At 36.8% G+C, this 25,062-nt stretch overlaps 1 long non-coding RNA gene across 2 annotated transcripts in view; it reads right to left on the reverse strand.

The window, feature by feature from the left end:
• Positions 1-18,870: 18,870 nt before the first annotated feature.
• LOC122808049 overlaps positions 18,871-25,062 on the reverse strand; it is a 41,043-nt gene continuing 34,851 nt past the window's right edge. For both annotated transcript variants that reach the window (XR_006365772.1, XR_006365773.1), the window contains exon 3: positions 18,871-19,026. This is a non-coding gene — a long non-coding RNA (uncharacterized LOC122808049). The remainder of the gene's footprint in view (positions 19,027-25,062) is intronic.

Below are 25,062 nucleotides of genomic sequence, written 5' to 3' on the forward strand. Positions count from 1 at the left end.
ACAACTGCAAATGGTTAAAATGTTATCAGATGATATAGGAATGACATTTGGTCATGATAAATGTGTGAAAGTAACATTTAAATCAGAAGAAAACTGCTGTACCAAGAAAATACCAGTAGGTCAGGGATGTGATATAAAAGAACTTGAGCAGGAAGAAGTGTATAGATATTTGGGAAATGAGGAAGGCTCACCAATAAAATATGAACAAATGTAAATAAAACTCAGTAAGGAATATGTCAGAAGACTAAAACTAATATTGAAAACAGCCCTGACATCGTGATTTACTGGCCCTAAAAAACATTGGATCAGTTGGAGAGAAAAAGATAAAAGATGCTACAGTCTTATCAAATGATATATAGAAGTCAGTGTATACCAAGATGTTATATCCCTCTCTCTGAAGGAGTTATGGACCTCTGAAATTGATTATATGTATAGATCTGCGATCGTGGGACTGCATACGTATATATACTGAGCTTGTCAGATCCAAACATAGTGAATGTTTTACAACATGAGGATAAGAAGATTAAGCTGACCTCTCTGCTTGGTTTAGCAGAAACATCAGTTGACAAGCATGAAATATAAATCAAACCAGAAGTAGATAAAAATCAGACAGCAACTAAAAAAACAAAGAAAGAATATAAGGAGAGGGATCAGATGAGAAAGAAAGGAATATGGAAAAGCCATAGATATTGTGCCGAGTGTAGAAATATCCTGGACAACCTCATGTAGATAATATTATGTGCAGTGAATTCCCATCCTTCTGTCATAGACTTAAAGCTCTGACCCCCAACACTGCCTCACTGGGACATCTTTATAGCATGGCACAGACTGTCACTGACAACCAGCTGCCTTCAGTCATATTAGGTCACATAACGTTACGAGGTTGGGCCTGCTCCTCTACAATAGCTACTATCTCTTTAAGCACATGTTATGGTCGAACCCACTATATGTACTTACTTTGTGCCTGCTACAGTGCATAGAGCTTGAGCTTACCCTCTTTGATGAACTACTGCAAAATAATAGCAATAGTTTACCTGACAAGATTGAGTTACTCGAGACATTCTGACTGCACTGCATTTATATAGCCTTCCCACAGTCTTTGTAGTTCTTCACCCTGCATTACTTCCTATCAAGCTTCTGACATCCACCAGACCCACAATTCTTTAATATTTTCACTGCCACTAGTAATTTAAAAGGGAAACCTCCCTGCTGTGTTCATTTCCTTATAGCACATCGACTGGAGGGCTGCATTACTTAGAATACATAGTCTCTTACAGGGAACGAATTTACTTTGTTGGCACTTGCATGGTGGTAACAAAATCTGTGGGCATTGCTTGCACCAATATAGAATATAATAAAACAACAAACGTTTGCAGGTCAGCACAAACTAATATTTTTGAGTCATTCTTCATGGTAGAAGTGAAGTCATCACATTTCCATAACTTTTGAAGAGCTTCAGCCTTCTGTCTGTTATCACATGGTTTTTGTCTCTTGGCTCCTACTTCTTTCTGCTTTTCACTACCACATAACACTGTTTGGGTAGTATGCAGGTAGTGACCAGTGGTCATTCTAACTACCTCTAAAGCTGACAAGTTTCTGGCATAATAATGTGTGTGGCATTGTGAAATGTCTAGCAGCTTTTAAATATATTTATTCATCAATCACTGCTTCTGCCCACTGGTTGTGCAGTTCTGCTAATTGTTTTACAAGTTTCAAAACTGTGGAACAATTTGCAGCCCTGCGCTAGAAAGAATTGTGATCTGGTCTGTATGTTTAAAACTACTTGTTATGGGTTTATGACATGGATATCAACATTCACCTCTTGAAGCTTCTCTTTGCACCATTCTTGAGGTGAATTTCTTGACATGTATGTCTTGAACCTGTAATATGTTTGCTATTATTGGAGACACAGTCATAATCCTGTATATTACGAAGTGAAGTCAACAGTAATTGAACTACTCATGCTTGAAATTAAATTTGCCTAAGTCACTTCACTGTCAGCAACTCAAAAGCCTTTACTTGAGTTATTTACATCAGGGAAACCAAATAAGTCAAAAATACAGGTCTGACTAAAGAAAATATACTGTCTGCTTCAATACATATTAATTTAATTTATAAATCAGTTTTTCTCAAGTAGCACGCCATCCTGAAGTGAAGGTTATAGCAGTAGCAGCATAAAACAAACAGATCTGTCCTGCTTGGAGTAGATACAGTGTTGCCAGAATAAACTTCTATCAATGTCAGGCACCCACACCGTGGCAAAAAGAACCACATCTTTAATGGACTGGACTTTGTAGTGGTTGACTTTTTCTGTCGGTATAATAAAATCTGTGTGTCTGACTAAAACAGTAAATACTGGAGATGTACAGTGGTTCTTTAAGTGTAAGGAGTTTGTACTAACTCTGAAGAATGCACTGATAAAGCAATATAAATTGCTATACCTGCCTATAAAGGAAACGCCTCCCTCATACCTCTCAAGTATCCAGATTTTTTCAGAATGCCCAGATTTTTGCTTCATATTTTTGGTCTGTTCCTCATTCAGTTTGCTGTTATCTGGCAAATCATTGAGATCTGAATTGCTAAATAATACTAAATAATGTCAGATATTTGAGTTTCAGACTTCATGTTCTTCAGAAAATGCATAATAATACAATACATGTTATTCTAGCAACTTTCTGAGATTACAGGAGCAATATTTAAAATCTGTCCCTAATTTTGGCCCTTTGTAGCCCACCATTATTTCTGTCTTTGTCCATATTTCTTATGCTGAAAGGTTGTGAGGTATGGCCTACCTACGTCTGTGTCACACACAACAGAAAAAAAGGAGCCACAACTTTTAATGGACTAGTCTGTGGTGGATTCTTTTGAGGGGTAAAATTAAATGTCTGTGTTTGACCAACAATAAATGTCCCTAGTACTGCTGCAAATGCCCAGAAAATTCATTCACAACTCAGTAATTCATGAGGTAAGGCTGATTAAAACAAGCAAAATAAAAACAGTTCAGTTACATCCAAATAGTTTATTTTAAAACAGATAAAACGATAAGTAGCAGCAACATTACAAACCACAAAACTTTGTGAGATCACACAAAGAAGAAGGAGTAATCTGAAAGCTTTGTGGTTTGTAATGTTGCTGCTACTTATCGTTTTATCTGTTTTAAAATAAACTATTTGGACGTAACCAAGATGTTTTATTTTGCTTGTATTGGACTGATTTTGAACGGCAAGTGCATTGCAAGCTTCGTTTTCTTTTTGACTTGGTAAGGCTGACTAAAACTAGGCCTGAAGGACATTGTCACAGCAGTAGCAGAATGGCATAGATCATTAGTTTTTAACCACATGCAAAAACATACAATTATAATACTGCTGCAGCCTGTGCAATGTATATTTTCATTCTTTTTTATCAGTAGCAAGTAACTGTTTCATCATTGTGACCACCTAGTAGCAAACTGGATGAAGCTCAACCACATATATACCCCTAAATTTCTTAACACAGGAATTCTCGGCAACATGAAAAATAATGGCGGGACAAAGTCTCCAAAATAGAGGCAATTTTTAAATATTGCTGTTTTAAACTTATAAAGCTTCTAGAATAACAGGTTTTGCATTAGCATACATTTTTCCAAAGGGTATGAAGTCTGAAACTCAAATATCTGTCATTGTTTAGTGAATTTAATTCTGATTTACCAGAAAACCAAAAATGGCATGAGGAACAGACAAAAATATGAGGCAAAAATCTGGACAGTCTGCAAAAATTTGGACAGTTGAGAGCTAAGACCACATATGATGAATCTCTGCTGAAAATGAATATGAATTGCAGTGCATCTTGGGCAGTTGGCACCGGCCTTGCTGTACCACAAGCATAACATTCACATGCCAGCAATCTTACAATAAAGATAATCAATGAATGGCAGATCTGAATTTTTTTTCTCTGGGAATTCCCTCTGCAGATCCTTCCTTGTAGTTAGCCATCTCAGTTGGCTGCACTGCCTATAGTACATACAGCAAATCAACCCCCCTGCAGCAACTTGACCCCCCACAAAAAAAAAAAAAATGTTTCACAGTACTTGTTCTCTTTTTCAGCTTCTGAATCTCTACCACAAGTGACCTTAATACCACTGTAGGTGACAGTGATGTTCAACAGTGGCACAGCAGTATGGTTATGACTAGATTTTGGTACCACAGTATTTTACACTTGCTACCATGGCATAGTTGTATTTCGGTGCAAGTGAGGGACATTTCTAATGCACCCAGCATTTTCAGATTTGCATAGAGCAGGCTGGACATATTAAATCTGATCCTTGGTCCCTTAGCTTCATAACTACAACCACTTCCTTTCTTATCGCACACTCCCTTCTCATCCCAGCATCCTTTTACCCCTCCCTTTTAAATGATTGAACCATCACTACAGATGCTACCTTTATTTAAAAAATATATATACATAAGGCAGATGAGGTATAGTGTAATTCACAGGAAGATTTAAGTATCATTCTATTAGAACTAATGCCTGTGAAGCCTTTCTCCTAATAATTTTAATATCTACTTAACTCCTCACTTGCCATTTAAGTCAGAAATAGTCTAAAACAAGACTTGTTTATGCACGGGGCATACAGAACAAATCTTCTGCTCTAGAAATGTTGCACATTCTCATCAATTTACACATTTTTTGCATAATCAAATAGTGCTCAAACCCATCTCATTTATATCAAGTAGCATTTCAATCTTTCAGTCCAGCATCCTAGACTTTTTTTTTAGTTGTGGGTTTGACACATAAATTGGGGGTAAGTAATTTTACCGTAATTGTTATTAGTATGGCAGGAAAATCTGTGGTAGCATTGTCACCTTATAGTAAGATGTTGTCCTGTTCGATTCTCAGCTAAAGCGTCTTCTGTGTGGAGACATGCATGAATGTTGTGCATCAGGGCTGGCAACTCGCACGAAAAATCTACTGCCAATCATTAAAAAGATACAACAACAACAACATGGTAGGAAAATCAGTTGCAATTTACTAGCCACCTAGCTCAGCAAAACTTCTAATAAACCCAAACTGGTTACAGCTGAAGCCCTACAAAAAAAAAGAATTAAAAAAATCACACAGTTATGGCCTTTTTACCTCTTTTACCCCATTCAGTCCTCACATATCTAACCTTTCTCTGTTTTTAATTCAGCCAAACCTTCAAAACCTGAGTGACTGAGTGACGAAAAACACTTGTGAGTGTTTGTCAGCATTTTATGGTCTTATTTTACTGTGTTGCCTGCTATTAAACGTATTTTGAACTGTCCGGAATCTCCTGGCCTGGGCATTTTCTTTGGATTAAACCATCAAAACCCCAACAATGGCAAAAATGCATTGCTGGACCATGTCATCTGTAAACACCCCCAGCATTTCATGACATGAATCTGGGTGTGCACTGTACTGCACTGCTGTATGACTATTGCCCTGGATCCACTAATTTAACTTTCAAAAGTGCTAGAAGTCAGAGATCACTCACCTCACCTCATTTGGATCCTTTGTCCCTAATTACCAGTATTCCATTCTGCAAACATTGGCCTTAATAAATTGGTAGCAACAGTCCTTAAGCTAACCTTGATTATGTACAAGGGCACCAGTCATATATTTTGTTCCATTTGAAATATAGACACGCCCACCTGTGATCCATGTGGACTCTTCATTCTTCTAGCTCACTCTGCAGTTATGAAAGTAGTTAAAGCAATGGAACCATGTTTGGCATTTTGTTAAATAAGCATGTTCCAGAAAAAAATGACTAATATTTGTGAAACCTTATTAATAAATATAAAGAATAGTCAGAACTCTTACTTTAAAACAGACAGTCCTTTCCGCTCAGCAGTCTCAGGTCTTTATTAGAGAACTGAATGACTTTGTTAGTCACACTTAAGAGGCCATTACTTCTTACATCTTCATTTTGAATGCCCGGCCTTTCCTATTATTACAAAATCATTCATCTCTCACTTTGTATCATGAATCCAGCCCAAAGCAGCCCTCAAACTACTTTCTCTAATGGTAGAGAAAGCTTAGCTCTGTACTTCTAAATTCAAATTAAAGAAAAAAAAATTTACTTCACCAAAGTTGGCAAACTCATAAGGAAAATCCTGACCCATGGTCATCCTATAGTTAATTACTACTTCCAAAAATTATTGAAGAGCTGAAACATATTTATTGTTAATCTTTCAGAAATGTAGTTAATCTTTTTCCATCCTTAATGACTATTTGCAACCATCTGGAAACCAGGATTTATAATCCCACTGTTAAAAACTAGACCAGACATACTGGCAGCTTGTCTCCCTTCTTCCTTGACTCTTGTATCTTCACAGTTACAAAGCCATGTCATGCCATCTGGACTTGTACATGGTAAATAAATGGCTGTATGGCTGGACATAATACTACCGCTGTCTTATTCAGAAGGACTGGTTAAGGAAAACTTACTAGTCATGTTAATTTGTCTTTCCAAGGCTTTTGACATAATAGGCCACATTTGCATATTTAAGAAATAGATAAGTATGCGATAAATGCAGCCACAGTGCTGTGGCTTACAGCGTTTACCTACTGATAAGAAATCTGAATAAAAATCCACTCTGCATTCTCCTGTATATGCAAGCTGCTATATGAAGTACCACAGGGGATTAGTGTTCAGTCACCCATTTTAACTGTGTTACCACAGGGATTAGTGTTAAGCCACCTGTTTTTAACCTTGTTCATTAACTACTTAACCTTCAACAGCCGTGGCTTTCAACTCTACTTTTATGCAGATGACCTACTGATAATCAAGGCAGATTACACAAGTATACTGCTTCAGTCATTAACTGTTAATAGTATGCTCACCCACTGTAGAATGAACACATTTCCTATTCTAACCAAGAACTGTAAACCAGCTGATTTGTTTTTCATGTACCAAGGGTGGAAAAATCAGTTTATGTCCTTAGTCAAAATAATTTGACCGACAATAGCTGAGGGGGCTAATGACATGCTTCTAATTCTTTAAGTTACTCAGTCTTGAACATTTCTATGGGCTGACCTTCTTGCACTCTTTCTCTGCTGCCATCAGCACCTTGAACTCTGTCCCTTGACCTCTCTGTCTAACTCTTGTCTTCACCCACCATTTGTATTGTGAATGCAGAGGATTTTGTTATAAATGGGCCAAAAACTTAACTGTAGCTGAACTGTAGTCATAATGCTCTTTGTTGAAATAAAAAGCACAGGGTAAACTTGGTTTGAGCAAAGAGTCGTAACTAATTCATCTTGGGTAAGTCCAGTTTCTGGAATTTGTACCATTTAGAGGATATCACACAATAAGAAAAATGGAACTGAAACATCTAACATAACTAATTGATTGTAAGGATTTGTGATTTATGACGACAGGGAGAAAACATTCTGTTAACTCAAGACAAGTAAGACATGTCAGTGTGTGTGTGTGTGTGTGTGTGTGTGAGTGGGACAGTGAATGGGTGGGTGCATGTGCCAATGAGATGCATGGGATGGCAGGCTTAACTACCTATGGAAATTGCAGATTTGAACATATGGTAGTTAAGGGCATTTCAGAAGCATGCAAATTAGCTGATAATGAGGTTTTTATCTTTGTGACTTATGTGCCTCTGAAGCAAAAAATACGGCATTGTGTAAACAGTTCATTTTTACTGCAGCCCTTATTGTGAAGGCTGGAAGTTCTTTCTTAATCTTCTAGTCTGTCTTGCTTCTTTCTTCTTCTTCTTTTGCCTTTTTCTGTTTTTTTCCTAATAAGATGTTTAATAAGGCAACAGAGTAAAAGGGTATTGTTTTGATATGCTGACCATACAAAAAGTACATTTCAATAGAAAATTGATTTAATTCACAAAAAGACAGGCAAAAAATATTTGAAGAGCCAGAATGTTCTAAAATGCAGTTTATTCTAAACCCAAACATAACAGTAAAATGTTTCAAGTTTAATTTTTTATAATTGAAAAGTTGATGTATTTTCATTGAACATGTTACAGAGCTGAAGAAATTAAACTGTAACAGGATTTTTTTAGCAGAGTGATGTATGGAAAAAATCATGGTATTTGATGAAGAGTGTTGAATAATTTAATACTGGAACTGGTTCAGTCAAGGAAAGCATTTCTCAAATATATAAATGATTTGGACATGCAAACACACATGCATACATGTACACGTGCAAATGAAGAAATGCAGAAGTATTGTATAATAATGTATAAACTATGTAGTAGAAGCTAGTTACAATTAAAATATATTATAAATGTAAAACAAATAAACAAACAAAAATCATATAAATGTCCAGTAAATCATCAACATCAGGAATGCAAATTCATTTAAAAATTAAAAAAAATTTAACTACATCATATGGTTATATTAAAAAAATTTTAGAAGAAAAGTTTTCAAAAACAGATTATTAAAAAGCATGTCAAATTGACTGGTCTAGTAGTTTGAACATCCCCATTCCTAGAAATCATGCTGTGTGCCATATGCTGAGTAGCACAAGGGTGAGACCAGTGAAAAATGTTGTATTCACTTCATAGTCCGGATAAAATGGACATTCATAAAGTCATGTTTTATCATGCATATAGTGAAAATAAAATGAATAATGAACATGTTATTTGATGAATAATGCAGAATATGTGAAGTTAGGGAAAGAACCAATTTATGTATAGCATGTTGTTGGATTGTTGGAAGAAACCAGAGCAGATGGATAAAAACACACAGAGAGAAGAGGGATATGTTGACTCCACACAGAAGGAACTACACCCAAGACCTCAACCAAAGAACCAAAAGCTGCGAGATGGGAATGTCAATAATCAGTTGTTTTTGCATATATCCTCCTTAGTCTGTCAAACATAGCCACTTATAGTACATAATACTGATGTTAGACTATAATTGGGAAGCAAAAGACAATATGGCCAATTTGTTGCTCTTAGATTCACTGTAAAAACTCTGCCCTATACACATAAGTCATAGCAATTATTGTTTTATACTGCTTTCAATAAATGCAGTACATTGTATGGCACTACTCATGTTATGTCAGCTCAGTGACTGTTTTTTTAACTGTGTTATAGATATGTTGTATGTTATAGATATGTTACTGTTATCCACAGGCAATCTCCATAGTCATCAATTATAGCTACTTTATTTGCTGTGTACACTTTAGACAACTGTGATTTAAAAATTGGCCACATTAAAGTATTCCAATGTCCTTCACACAAATACACATTGGCCTTAAAAAGTCAAATTAATAACTGTTCAATGTGATCTGAATGATAGAGTCAGTCACTTTCATCCATATAGACATTCCCTGTATCCAGTAGTTATTGCCACTTTTTGACTGTGTAGATCTCAAATGTCAGATTGTGATAAGAAGAATGATACAGTAATGTATTTCAACTGTGTTTCACTCAAGCATACCGTAGTCCTGCCAAGCTCTAGCACCACAACCTAATAATATTCACTCTATAGTCCGGCACACTGATGTCCCTCTCACCAGGCTGAACAAGGAGAAAATTACAGTCAGCTGCCTGTCGGGTGCCAGGATCCGCCACATAACGCATGCACTCAAGTCACTCCACAACAAGTACAACTATGACTCTGTCATTGTCCATGTTGGAGTGAATGACTTGAGGCGTACCTCCCTGGACTACATGAAAAGAGACATGGAAGAGCTCTTGGATCATGTGGCCCAGGCAGGTATGACCCTAGCCCTGAGTAGCATCCTGCCTTTGCCCAGAATGATACCACAATATAAGGACAAAATGATTGACTTCAACAATTGGCTTCTGGTGTCATTCAAAGGGGATCCAGTATCCGTCTGCCTGGGACGACATGATTGACAGACCATGCTGCTTTGCCAGAGATGGTCTGCACCTGTCGCCTCTGGGATTCAGGTTACTGGCTAAGGCTCTTGCCACCCCTATAGTGCCTTTTTTAGGCAAAGTTCAAAGAACAAAACCACCACCGTAACAGGTACAAGCATGCAAAATCTGAAGGTAATGCTACTCAATGCTAGAAGTCTAAACCTCAAAATGCACTCTCTCGAGGCACTCCTAAAAATGGAGAACATCAATATCTGTGCAGTAACTGAGACCTGGTTCAAGGCTCCAGAGAGCAGCCCTGCAATACCAGGCTACAACTCTTACCACACTTTTCGGCCACCAAAGCAGGACCGAAACACTAAAGGTGGAGGCGTGTCAATATTCACCAAGGATATTCACACCACCAGGCTAGTTGCCCAACACAATGCATCTGAAATTCTCCAGGTGCAACTAACACTAGGTAAGACTGCAATCAAAATTGTAGCTTGCTACAGCTCCCCCACCATACCCCAAGATTCTCACTACACCTTTCTAAACATACTGGAAAATATTAAGATAGAACCAAACACCCTAATACTGGTGATTTTAACTACCCTGCCATTAACTGGGAAAGCTACTCATGTACCAACACCTTTGCCCAACGGTTCTTGGAAGTCATAAATTCCAATGCCCTGGATCAACTAATCCATAGTCCCACCAGAGGCTCCAATATCCTAGACCTGGTCATTACCAATATGGGAAATCGATGCTCCACACCTATGGTCACCCCCTCGTTAGTCACGTCTGACCATAAGCTAATCACCCTTAACATCCACATCCCACCCCCACCTCCCAGTAAGGAAACCTCCATAAAAAACTTCTCCAAAGCCAACTTCATGCTACTCAAGTCAGAAGTGACAAACTTCATGACACCCATGCAGACGGGAGCTGAAAGTTCAACTGCTGAATCCTACACAAAGGCAATGTACGAGCACATCCACTCATGCATAAATTGTGCCATCCCAAATAGAACCAAGATGCTCTCATCCAAAAAAAAAGAAGCCAATCTGGTGGTCCCCTGCCATAAACAAACTTTACAACAAATGGAAGAAACTGTTGCAGAAAAGAGGAAAATCCCAGGATGCAAAAAACTTCCTTACCAGCCTCAGTAAGAAACTGAGATCCCTCATAAAATCCTCCAAAGCTAGTTACGAAAATAAAATTGCCAAAGATTCCAAAGACAACAACAAGGCCTTCTATAACTATGTCAATAATCTAAATGGCAATGCTCAGATCTGCTCTGAGCTAAAACAGAGTGGCATTAAATATACTGATCCCAAGGATATTGCCAATATCCTGGCAGATTGATTCAGTGCCAACTTCACCCCCCTCTCACCCCCTAAATGGCCCATCTCAATACCAGAAGATTGCCAAATTCTGGTAATAACGGCCACACAGGTAAAAACTGGCTCTCCAAAGCTAAGAATACAGCATCCATGGGACCAGATGACATCCCGGGCTGTGTACTACATGAACTACAATATGAACTGGCACCTCACCTAAGTGTCATGTTTAATCATAGCCTCACCTCAGGTTTCGTGCCCACTGAGTGGCGCACAGCTACAGTTATCCTACTCCACAAGGGGGGATCCACCTTGCATCCCGGAATCTACCGTCCCATCAGTCTGACAAGCCTTATCTGCAAGGCCATGGAGCGTATTATCATGGAACTTATAAACAAAGACATTGGCAACCTTCAAACACTGGACCCCACCCAGTTTGGGTTCGTGAAGGGCCGATCTTGTCTCCTGAACTTGACTGACTTCTTCAAATTAGTCTCCAGAGCCATGGACAAGGGTAAGGTGGGCCACACAGCCTATCTAGACCTTGCCAAGGCCTTTGACACCATCCCCCACTCTGGAATCATAGATAAACTTACTAAGCTGGGCATTAATCCCTACGTCACTCAATGGGTTGCTAACTGGCTTACTGATAGAACCCACACTGTAAAAGTAGCCGACTCCAAATCCAGCTCCAGACAAGTGACAAGTGGAGTACCTCAGGGTTCAGTCCTGGGACCGCTCTTGTTTGGCATCTACTTCTCTGAAGTACAGGCCAACACTAAGGGACTCTGGATAACAAAGTTTGCAGAGGACTGCAAACTGGGAGCCATTATTGAATCCTCAAATGATGTGGGTACTCTACAAAAGGGCCTTACAGAAACAGATGCTTGGTGCCAGAGCCATGGGCTCAAGCTCAATGCCAAGAAATGTATAGTTATCCCCTTTGGGAAAAAACATGTATCCGTGAATTACCATATAGGTGGCAGTACACTAAACACTGAAAGTTTGATAAGAGACTTAGGGACACAGGTGGACAGTGGTCTCACCTTCGATAACCACATCGCCACAACAGTCAGGAAATCCTTCTATGTGGCACACCTCATCACTAAGGGCTTTTCATCTAGAAAAAAGGAGGTCATTGTCCCACTGTACTCATCCCTCATTAGACCCATTATAGAATACAATGCCCGTTTGGTATGTACCTCTCAAGACATCTACAACAACTGGAAAGGCCACAGAAATACCTCACTAAAAGAATCACAGGCCTAAAGCAGATGCCCTACGCTGACTGCCTTAAAAAACTCCAGCTATACTCTGTCGCATATCGTCTACTCAGAGGCGATCTTTGCTTAACATACAAGGCCATATCAAACCCAGAGCTGTTGGACATGCTACACTTAAAGAAATCCCAATCCCTCAGAGCCACACGCTCCAGGGATCTAAACCTTGTCATCACAATAAATAAAACATGCTGGAGGGATAGGTTCCTGACCCAGAGACTCCCCAGAGTCTGAAATAGATTGCCCATACTTGTCAAGCAGAGTGCCTCTTTGTCCCTCTTCAAAAGGAACCTTGACGATTGGATGGGAGAAAGGAAATTCACCCGGGGATCATGTCAGTCACCCTACTAGACAGGGATCCAGGGAAGTAAATAGTGTGGGAAGAAATAGCCAGGGAATTGTTATGGCTAGGCTTGTATAGGCCCTAGGGCTGATAGCCTAGTACCAATCTATGAACCTATGAATGTATTTTGACTTTAACATATACAGTGGCCATTCTAAGCCTAACACTGCCTAGAGGCAGACATGGTATATTACCAAGTTACAAAATATTTACCTAATTATAATTTTCTTTCTTTGTTCATGTATTCTCCCGTTCCTGCTTTTTCCTTTGTATGATCACAAAAGTGCAAACTTTATCTCAGTACTTTATCCCAAAAATGAAACAAAAGGGAAACCTGTTCAAACTTCAGAACATTTGCATTGCTGTTTCTGAAGGAATTGCAGACTCAAGTGTTTGGAAAAAAGTAGCTTTAGTGTAACTAACCTTTTAACTTTTCTGTCTGTCAATAATTTGTCTCACTGTTGTTTATTGGGAAATAGTGGGACAAATAACTGAGGCTCCAAAGAGGGTCAGGGCTGTGGGAAATTGTCCAGTTTGCCCTCTTAAAACGATCTCCGACATGATGCTTTCCAAAAGCATGCTGGAATATCTGATGAGAGGTGGGCTTGGTGAAAGGAACTGTTACAAAGTTACATGGGAATGGCAATGTGCTTTCAAGGTGCTACAAACCAAGATCTGTCTTTTATATTTTGAAAAGATTTAAACAACAAAATCTAATTAAAAATTCAAAGATGTGCTTGCTGTTTGGACAGTGATACGCATGGCAACTGTAAATTCAACATTACTCACAGACAAAAGTCTGATTTGCAAAAAAATCAAAAAACACTGATTTACACTAAACCTACCAAAGTTTCTACTCTGCTAAATATGGAAATACAACTTAAAAAAATTCTACCTTTCCCAAATACACACAAGAGCAGAAACAAAGCAAAATGGTACCATAAAAAAGTATTTAAATTCAACTGCATGACAGAGCTCCACAAACATCCTCACGTAGGTAGGGAGTATACACTCCTTTGAGTCCTTAAAAAAAAAAGCTTGAAGAAAGTGAAGGTCTACACAGCAGATTACTGGCAGTGAACATGATGAAATGAACAAAACCTTTACATAAAGTGTCCTTTCCTTCAGTCTCATCACACACAGAATATATATACACCAGTGGAATTTTTGCATAAGATAGATTTTACATTAAAACTACAGACCTTTAATCTAGTTCACAGCTAAACAAATTAACAAAACTTTAATGACATTAAACCAGTGATCCTAATGTATTGTGAAAGCATAACCATGTTCATGTCCCATGTATGCAGTGTATATTATAGCAATAACCCACGCCTGGGTGTGGGTAATGCTGGATTTACCCACAGTTGGTGTGGTTTGGTCACAAGGGCGAAGCCTGAGTCGCCAAACAAAGCCAACTATGGGTAAATCCAGCATTACCCACACCCAGAAGTGGTTATTGTACATATACAATGACATTATTTAAGAAAAAAAAAAATACTTTTCTTAAATAATGGCATTGTATAATGCCTCCTTGCTGCCCTTCCGCAGCTGTCTGGTATTCTGCGGCAGTTCTGATGTACTGCGCATGCCGCAGTACATCAGAGCTGTGGGCAAAAGCAACGGAGAAAGCAAGATCGCTGTTGCTTTTTACAAACTGTTTCGCTATGTTAAATGGGTTTAACATAGTGAGACAGCTTTAAAAAAAGCAACAGAGAATCTCCATTGCTTATTTTAAAGCTGTCAAACCCATTTAACATAGCAAGACAGTTTTGAAAAAAGCAACAGAGAAAGCAAGATCTCCGTTGCTTTTTACAAACTGTTTCGCTATGTTAAATGGGTTTAACATAGCGAGACAGTGTTGTAGAGTTATAGTAATGGAAAAAGTCTGCGACGGACCTTTTCCATTACTATAACTCGATTTATTAACGCGCTGACCAATCAGCGTGCATGTTTTTGAATATTAATGGGGGGGGGGGTTGTTGTATATTAGGAAGGTGTTCCCAGTCACTCAAGCCAGAGGGAAGATGCTACAGAAAACAGAGGTTACAATACAAAGCAAATATTTAATAAAGTTAGTGGTTTCTTTTCCTGTTTTTAATAAAGACATTGTATAATAGCAGTAATTTACATCTGGGTGTAGATAATGCTTGCTACTCACACCCAGTCATGGATTATGACTAAAATCTAAAACAAAATTAATTCATGTTTGGGATTCAGAGAAATGGTCCTGCAGTGGCACCAGGTGCCTACTTCAGGTAGGTCAGCTTGCACAATCATGGAAATGAAATTCAGAAGCAAATTTAGTCACTATGAGGAAGAAATCATTATTGACCAGTGTGTATGTCTCTGAATCATTCATTATTACTACTGGTGAAAAAATCACTTTTCTGCAGTACTTAACCTCTAGTGGCCCCATGTATTGTATTGGCACAGGTACTCCCTCCATACACTCTAACACAGATATTCAGGCACACACACACACACACACACACACACACACACACACACACACACATGCACACACACATCGCACATGTAGACATCCATGCACAGACACACACACACACACACACCCGTACACACACACACACACACACACACACACACACACACATACATAGCCCATCAGAAAGAAACTGCTAGCAATTCAGCAATAGAACTGAAGGCTTTTTGGGGGATTGATAAATTATTATAACATGTTGCCAAAACTGCCAACTCTATTAACAACATTGCATATATTGTTGGGTAAAGCTATGGGATTACAGTGGGTCCAAATTAAGACATATTTTTTTTATGTTTTCAAGAAAATTCTTCATTCTTCTGAACTGTGTTATGACCACAAATCATTGGTACTGCTGTATGAAAAATATCTATATTATATTGATATACTGCTTTCACATAACATGACATATTAATTAGGTAAACCTATAGCTTTTGTGTTTAGAATGCTGATAGTGGCAAGAAAAAATACTACTTGCAGTATGGCATGGAAGATCAAGCAGTGATCTGGAGGAATAAGTTTAGCATTTAAACTGGTCATACACCACTCATTTTGTTGTTTAAGAAAATGAAATCTGACAAAAATTCCATGGTGGTTACTGCTGAAAGCATATGAGAATGAAATAATTCACAGTCTCATCAGAAATAGTGATAATGCGTTTTCTTAAAGAGATTTACTACTTTCTGTGTTAGAGTAATAATGTTGTTCCTGCAGAAGAAAAAGTGGTGATGTTGGAGATTTTGGATATTATTCCATTAACAGTTGTATAAATTAAATCATTGACAGCTAGAATATGGGAATATATTATGTCTGGTTTTGCAAACAATAGGCACTAGAATTTTCATCTTTTTATCAGGAAAAGATGAACTCGGTGAACAAGATTGTTATATTTTGTGGGTAGTTAGTGATCCCACTGCAGGCTAGACAAATGATGTTCATAGGTTCGCAGGTCCATGGATATATACCAGGCTAGTGACCATCAGGGCCTTTACAAGTCAAGCTGTGTAACCAAACCGAATTGTGTCTCTTTTTATCATGGGTGTTTATTAGGAGGGGGTATGTTAAGAATTTTCTAGAGATTGTTCGGGGGCTTGTTAGGTTGGGCATTACTGTAATAATTATACAAGTGTCATCTTGGTATTACTCACATGAAATGTTTAAAAATACTTTACATATGGTAGCCAGATATGAGTAGTGATGTCCTGGTTGTCCCCAGTAATACTACATATCCAAACTTAGAAAGCGCCATGTTGCTGCTCTGTCATACCTATGGAAATATATAGAGAAACCACTGAAAAGACTAAACACTGAATGTGCTGGTTGATTTATCAGTAAATTGTTTCTGGTCACTATGAATTCTTATTTGAAGTTGATGGCGCTGACTTTGGGTGCAACATTTTAAACTGTAAAAAACAAGTTTCAGTAATTATGGGACAATAAAAGTCAATGCAGCATCATTAGCAAGTCAGAGGTTCACAGAATTTGTAAGAAAGAATGGAATTATTCACGTACTTTGTTCCATACAACCCTTCTTTGAAAGAACTACCAGAATGAGCAGTACTCATGTTAACAAATAAATGAAAAATCGACAAATGGTTTCACTGGACAAAGAGCAGCTGGAGTCTTATTTACAGAATAATGCCATATTCATCTGCTAGACTGACACTGAGGTGACAATGGGCAGAAAACTTAAAAATTGCTCTCTCTATTTGCTTTGTCTTTATTTCACAAGGAAAGTGCATATAAAACAAGTCATGGAAAATAAATACCACAATAACACAATGAAACTATGTGCTTTTGGAATCTGTGACTTAGCTTATTTGAGAAATTTTGGGAAAATGGATTTCTGGAAGAATAATGGAGATGATTTGTCCTGTGCCCTATACTGAACTAGGTAACTGGAGAGGTGTAAGTAGACATGTTGATCAAATTTTGGAAAGGAATCTAAGACTGGTTACCTCTATGGAAGCATAGTGAGATTCAATAGATAGTGAAGTCAAAATTCCAGATAAAGTGATTTTTCTGCCTGTGGCTGATTGTTGTCCCCATTCCAGGGGAGTAGGATGATGATGGTAAGATTTTTGGTCTGGGCTGTATCCATTGTTCTATTTATGAAACCTGATTGCTCTGTCTAGGCTGGTAGTGACTATATGGTTAAAGCGAACAAAGTATCAACCTTTGGACAATAACTCACCCCAAGGTGGAAAATTTCCTTGCTGTATTAGTTGGTGGTAAGCAGATTTCCAAACTGAACATGTGCCCTACAGACAAAACTGAACAGAAATTTGATGGGAACCAAACTAGCTGTCCCAGCCCTAGCTTGTCATCATTGAGTAAAGATGGTCACCTGTACTAGGCCTTGCTTTTCAACATGAAGTGAAGATGTCTACTTGAATAAGTAGATAATCTACTTTGTCTATCAAAGTGTGAACAAGTTGGTTTAGCTAAGGGAATGATTTTTTGAGCTGTGATACAGAAACAGTATTGCATAGACATAGTAAGGTGTTGCTGAGTTTAATTCTAGTGGCTGCCAAAAAAAAAATTACTACAAAATGGAAATCAAAGTCTAAACCAACCATACTAGAAGTAGTGAATATTTTAACAGGGATAAAAGAGCTGTAAGTGGGATCTTTAGAAAAGGGTAGGAGCAAATTGCATAAAAGTGGGAATTTAACAATACATGCAGAGTAATGTTTTGGAGGGGGGAATAGGGTTTAAAGGAAGGCAGGAACTGAATGAGCTATGCAATGTTTGACTGACAATGACTGTATAGAAGATTATATGTGTTGTATAATATCAATATGGTTTGTTTTTATTCATATAAATGTATGATTGCCCATGTCATAAGTGATAATTCAATTAAGATGTTTCTTATTAAAAAATGAGTATTACAAAAGTTTAGTATTAGCTGAGTCTTACTTAAAGGGGGTTGAATGCAGCAAAGTGTAGTATAAAATCATTATGTCCATTTAAGCCAGTGTTCCTTCCTCTTTTCATCCTGTTCTCTTTCAGGATATGTACTAATGAGAACCAGTTAATGGTCAGAGTCTGTGTTTGTTATATGGGTAAAGGCTGGACTATTTTTATGAAGAGTAAACTATGTACATGTTGCAAATGGTCGCAGTAAATAATCTTAACTTTTGTTAAACTTGTTTATCTCCTTTTTCTGGAACTTGTTCACCAGGGATATTAAACATCTCATCGGTTTTATTGATACATTTTGTTAGAAGTGCTTACTTAATTCAAAGACGGTTACATGCAGTACCATTACTTTCATTATAATGGGATAAGATCACATCTGAATGTAAGGGTCTTCCATCTTTGTACTGTGAAAACAGTCACATCTGTGATGTTCATTTACTATTAATTCTATGCTATGTATTCCATGCCTAAGTATCATCTTATGTAATTTTAAGATGGCAGGAGAAACCATCAACATTACTGTATGTAATGTGGGAACAACTAAAGGAAAGATACGTGAAAACTAAATATTCCTAAACAGAAAAGAACCGAATTCCCATCCATTTGCAATGAATACATAAATGAACAAACAAACACATGAATAAGTAAATAAATAAAATATTTATTGACAAAATTTACATGACTGAAGGCATCTCCAAAATGTACCCGTGGTATTGTGGATGGCTGATTACAGTTCTTGTCAGGTTTGTTTGCTGCCACGTTTGTACCTGCAAGACCCAAACACTGTTTCCAGGGCCATCTTCACAATGGTTTGAAAATTACTGCTTCTCTCCCTTTGGCTGTCCTGCATTTTAAGAAGAAAAGGATGTTTTATTTTATGGACATTATGTTACACCTGTGCACATACTGTGAAATGTTCAGGGTGACATCAACAGAGTCTTCATTTTACTGAGTAAGATACAAAAACATGACATATTCATACTGATGTAAAAGAAAAAAGATATTAATTTGTAAGCACTTATGTCAGAATTATGATGTGTGAACCATTTCTTTAATTATCACTAAGTCAATCTGCCAATGTTAGGTTAGATCACTCATGAGATGTTAAGTTAGATCATTTATCGAGTCTTGATGAAATGTAAGAATATAACTTCAGTACAAATAGACTACATGTATTATTGGAGCAGGCCAGAAGCAGATTGTTGAACAGATGGTGCCACAACTGGACTTCATAAACTTTTGATTGCAGCCTGCCAATATACATATAGTAAAGTCTAAGGAAACTAATGTTATGTTGCTTGCACCCAACAAAACTACAAAAGCACACAAGCAATGCAATCACAGGTCATAAGCACAGGTTCTGGCAACTGTTTCAATATATAAATACCTGGAAATATATGTATACCCATAATTTCTTTCAGCTAACCGTTAGATGCTTCAATCAAGTTGATCTTAAACAAAATGGAGGTCTGATGTACAGTGAGTTTTTTATCTCTTCATTTCTTATGAAACTTCTACAGCCATTGATAAGAACTTAATAATTCCACAGATATGATCCCTCACTTATTACAGCCTCTTTAAGACACTCCAGTACATTACTAACTAACCTGAATAGGATTTCTAGGTTCACAACAATGTCTAGCTATTCTGAACAGTACTGTCAATGAAGAAGTTCACTTTCTGTTTGTGAGCCTCTGTTTCACAAACGATTCCATCTTGCTAACTGCACATTAGCTCAGAATATACAGTCTGAAGATAACAAGTTATTTGGTAAGGCCTCAGTCATACTCCAGGAGAAATGGCATTTTTTTCAGGGTTAAATGCTGTCTCATTAACTGCTCAGTGAAATGAGATGCAACCAAGATAACTGGTTACTTAAAAGCAGCTAGATAAGTTGTTTTAGGAGTGTGCAAAATGTGACTACATTATTATATGATGGTACAGTATTTTAGTATTAGTATATACATATGTTTGCTTTTGAAGTTTTATTTTACTGCACAAGAAATAAAACCTGAATGTATAATTGAGGCTACTTCACAGGAGTGACCCACTTACACATTTGACAGAAAATAAAATAGGTTACTGTTATCAAATATTTGTTCAAAATAATCTGTAAGAGAAAATATGATTAAAGAGTTTGTATAAATGTATATTTTATGGTAAAAATGTGTCTGTTACCAGCCTAATTAGCAATTACAAAATCCTGTCACATCCTTTACAATATGAGAAGTATACATAAAGAAAAGTCTACCATGCCATTAAATTTTATCTCAAAGTCTATCTTCTTAATTGAAACAATTCAGAATCTAAACCGGGGTTGCAGAGGCTTTGCTCTCCATAAAAACAGTTTCTTTATTTTTTTTCATGCTTTTGTGACTCACAGGCTCTCCATCTGGCAATCTGAAATAAAACTCTTCATAACCCTTCATAAAACTATGTAGCTGTTCAGAACTGCTAACTCTTTTAATAAAAATTGAGCCTCCAAGCACTATGATTAGAAATGTGATGCTTATAGATTACGTGTATTGTAAAATGCTTCAGTATTTCAGTGATACATTTAACAAACAAGTTTAAGAAACAGCTTCACAAAACTGTAGTTATGCCCAACTTATGGATTTTTATGATGTATAAATGACTTACTATATGAGGACATATATGAAGTTTATGGTAACCATATATTTAAAAAAAATCTGTTTACATTTTATTTTAGAAAATGCTTAAAAAGAAAAAGTGTGGCTCTACCATACAGCTGAGGACAACTCCTCTAATAAGAGATTAAGTATTCTGAAGACAGAAAGTCACATTTTAACTGCTTTGCTGGGTATGGTAAATCAAGGCATGTTTCTAACTGACTAAAGGAATGTTCCTGAGTACAGAGGAATATAAATATTATACTTATTATGCAATGCAATCTTCTTACACTTCTGCTTTCACAAGCATACTAAGAGGTAACTAGCAAATGGAGTTTGGAAATGTAAAAATGTGATTGGTCAAGCAAAATAAACACTTGGTAATAATACTGTTTAGTAAATGACTCTTATAAATGCAGAAACATGATTGGTTAAACAATAATAACAGTTACTAAATAAAATGACGAGCATTGTTGGTAAAAGTGAGGGAGGTACAACCAAATGTGGAAGATGTAACCAGTGTCAGTATATCATGGGGGCTAGTAGTCTTACATTAGATAATTCTCAGAAAACAAAAGTTAAGTTTTGTAAGGGGAATTGTAGAACTAAAAATGTTATATATTTAGCTAAGTGTTCAACATGTTTATGTTACTACGTGGGGATGATATCCAGATGCCTAAGAAACAGAATCTATGAGCATTATTATAGAATCAAAAGGCAGGATGTGAATAATGCCCTATGGAGACATTGTGAAGCTAATAAAGAATGTAGGACGTTTGAGTTTGGCATTCTTGAACAGGTCCAAGTGAATCCTAGGGGAGGTAATATAAAGAAGAAATTATTAGAAAAAGAGACCCGTTGGCAAATTAAATTAAATGCATCAGAATATCCAGGGCTAAATGAATACATCTCTATAAAACCCATATTAGATAGATAATAGGGTATAAGTCTAATCCTGGAATGTACTTGTCATATAAATAAATACATCAACCTAGACGTGAAGTATGAATAGATTATTTTAAAGTTTTTTAGCATAAAACAAAGCAAGAACATGTGGCAATAAATAAATATGAAACGAAGTTTATAAAATTCAGGTGTATTGCACAGATTTTTAGGAGATTGTGTTATGAAAGCCATTATATGTATATGAAATAAGTATTTTTTAAAGTATTTTTTAAAGTATTTTTTAAAATATTACAATTTTTAACAACAAATAGACAGGTTTATATTGAGGGAATCCAGCACTGTGCACTTTAAATTTTGATGATTTTAATGTAATAATCTTAATCATGTGATTTTTTCAATTATGACATGTTAATTGATGAAAGGAACATTATATAAAAATGGAAGTAACAAAGGTGTAAGTGGTTCTGATGAAATCTACGGCAGTAGATGAAAGCGCTTAACCAGAGATTGTTTTATGTGATTTTACGTGTACAAATTAAAGAGAGGATTTATTGCTACGTGACAGTGCGGTCTTTCATTCATACTGGGACTTTTGCTTTGCCTCTAAGGGGGCTGTTTCTACTTATTTGTTGGACTGACCAGTATCCTTTACTCAGTTACCAATAATAACAGTTAGTTATTAACAGGACCTGCAGTCTGATCTGAAAAAAAAAAGTATTGATACTATGCAGCCAGATAGCATTAAAAATCATTGTGCTTCATGAATATTGGTAAACCTTTGAAAGCAACTTGTGTAAATCTTTAAAATTACACAGTTTTACAGCTGTCAAAAAAAACTTGTATTAGGCATAGCAGTGACTGGCTACCAAAGCGTGTATCTATGTACTTTCTTATTTTTCAGGTAAAAAGCATGTGAAAAGAATATTGTGGATATTGTAGAGACCTAATTTCTACTGTCACTCTACATTTCATAGCAGATGTGCCAACACATTACTTTATTGTATCTGACAGCTGTCAAAATAGCTGTTAGATGTGGCACTTCAAGATTAAATAAATAAAGAAAAAGATCTAAATCTTGCAGATATTGAAGTATTTTATTTTACAAGGGTCAAAACAGATGTTAACCACTTCTAGTTTACTGTGAGCAATTGTTTGTATATATAACTACAGCAATAGTGTTTTGACACCTATTTCTACTACTGTCAGATAAGGCAACCATTGCTCCTTCAAGACACAAAACACCCATAAACTGCCACACACACACACACACACACAAAAACTAAGATTTGCAGTCAGATAAATATATTCACTATTACCTAGCCATTTCTGAAAGCACAATATGGAAACATTACACTACAAAAATGACTATTTTTATTAAAAAAAACAAAACAAAAAAAACTTTACAATTAAGCTTTAAAATTAAAAAACAGACAGTTTTCAAAGCAAAACAGTGCTCTTCATTACTGTATGCTATTTCTCCATTGTTATAAAGTACAATGCAAAATGTCATCACTCCACAAATATCCCCCAATATTACCACTCACAGCTCCAGTCAAAGAACTATGATGTGAGTATTTCATACCAATTAGTACCACAGAACAGTGCTATATTGTTTACATTTGTGTTCCAACTGATAAAATGCAAAGTTGAAAGTGATAGTTCTTGAGCAGTCAGAAAAGTACTACGATGCCAAATATTGCTTTTCATAATTATTTTAAAGTGGTGTCTACTACTTCTCCATTGCTATAAGGTGCAATGCAAAATGTTAAAGCTCCATGTGGATACCTCCACCCCCACCCTCTGTCACATCTCTTGTTAGATAAGAACAATTCAGATATTTCAGAGTGGTGATTATTATCACAGAATAGTGGTTGGATATTATAATGTGTGCGTCATCTCAAAAAATGCAAAGCAAAATGCATACCTTCAGACCATCAGAAAAGTACTGAAATGCCAAATGCCACTCTTCAGAGTTATTTTAAAACTGTATGTTACTTTTCCATTGCTATTAAAGTGCCATGCAAAATATCACAGCTCTGGTTGGGATCCCCTCTCCATATCAACCATTTAAGAATAGCCTTTAAAATGAACAAAAGCTTTACACTACTAACAATGTATGCATTATTTTTTCTAATTCCACAGTACAGTAATAAGTGTTTGTCTTTACATTCTAAAAGGCTTTATATTTTATTTACATGCACTTACATATATACATCTTAATAAAACATTATAATAAATGAGATTTTAAGACATTGTTATTAAATTAAATTAATTTAATTTCTGTAGTGTTCATTAGCAAATCCCTCCAGTGGCCACCCAAAGTAGCTATGCTATGCAATCACAGATGCCATTTGCTACTCCTAAAGGTGGGCATTATATGGAAATAAGAGATCTTCCAGGGGGTGGAAGGCCCTCTGTTTGGGGTGCCATTGGACAGTTTTTTATTTCCTTTAATGACCACCCTGTTGAGCACAACTAATTACCTGTCAGAAAATACGTCAGTTTAGTATCCCCTTTTTGTATACACCGCTCAGATGATTGTGCAGTATATGATAACATAAACATTAAACAGCCAGAAAATATGGAAGAGCAGTGGAACTGCAACATCTATATAGTTGTTTCAGTATCACACTATTTCCTGAGACACAGTGTAGCATAACACTCTCTGTAGTAGTGTCAGTGGTACAGCTGGTGGCACACTCATCATTGGTGCTGGAAAACCAGAGGTCTGTGGGTTCTATTCCCACTCCAGTTGATAAGATTAGTGACACTGCAGTGCAGTGTTAGGGGATGTTGCATTCCAGAGTGTGTCATCCTTTGGATGAGACTTAAAATGAAGTCCCATCTGCCTGAAGTGTTGGTAGCTCAGGTAGATGTAAAAGATACCATGGGACCTATGAAAAAGTATACGGGAATTTCACTGATGCCCTGCCCAGATTTCCCTAGTAGCAGAAATGCTGCCTAAGGTCTCCCCTGAGAAGAAACCACTAACCTAGTGCGACTATCCCCATGAGCAAAGGATGGATGGATGAATAAATTTATAAACACATAAATAAATATAATCGAATGCAGGAAAAAGCATCTCATGTATTATACCTAGACTCCCATGTTATGGGAATGGGGTCTGTATTGTGGGAAAAACTAAAGGATTGGCTACATTTCCTTGTCATTACATAACCCCACTCACATATACACAGCAGATCTGCATGGAACTGAGTGTCTGAGTTCAAAAACCTATGAAATTCATGTACTTAACGTTTTAAAAATGTTGCACCAAGAAGAACAGTTCTTTTTTTTCCTTTGTTTTATTTGCAGGTAGAGCAAGATAATCTGAATCCCTCTAC

This window comes from Protopterus annectens, chromosome 8.part0 (genome assembly GCF_019279795.1).
Source record: "Protopterus annectens isolate FY-2018-M chromosome 8.part0, PAN1.0, whole genome shotgun sequence".
NCBI classification, from domain to species: Eukaryota; Metazoa; Chordata; order Ceratodontiformes; family Protopteridae; genus Protopterus; species Protopterus annectens.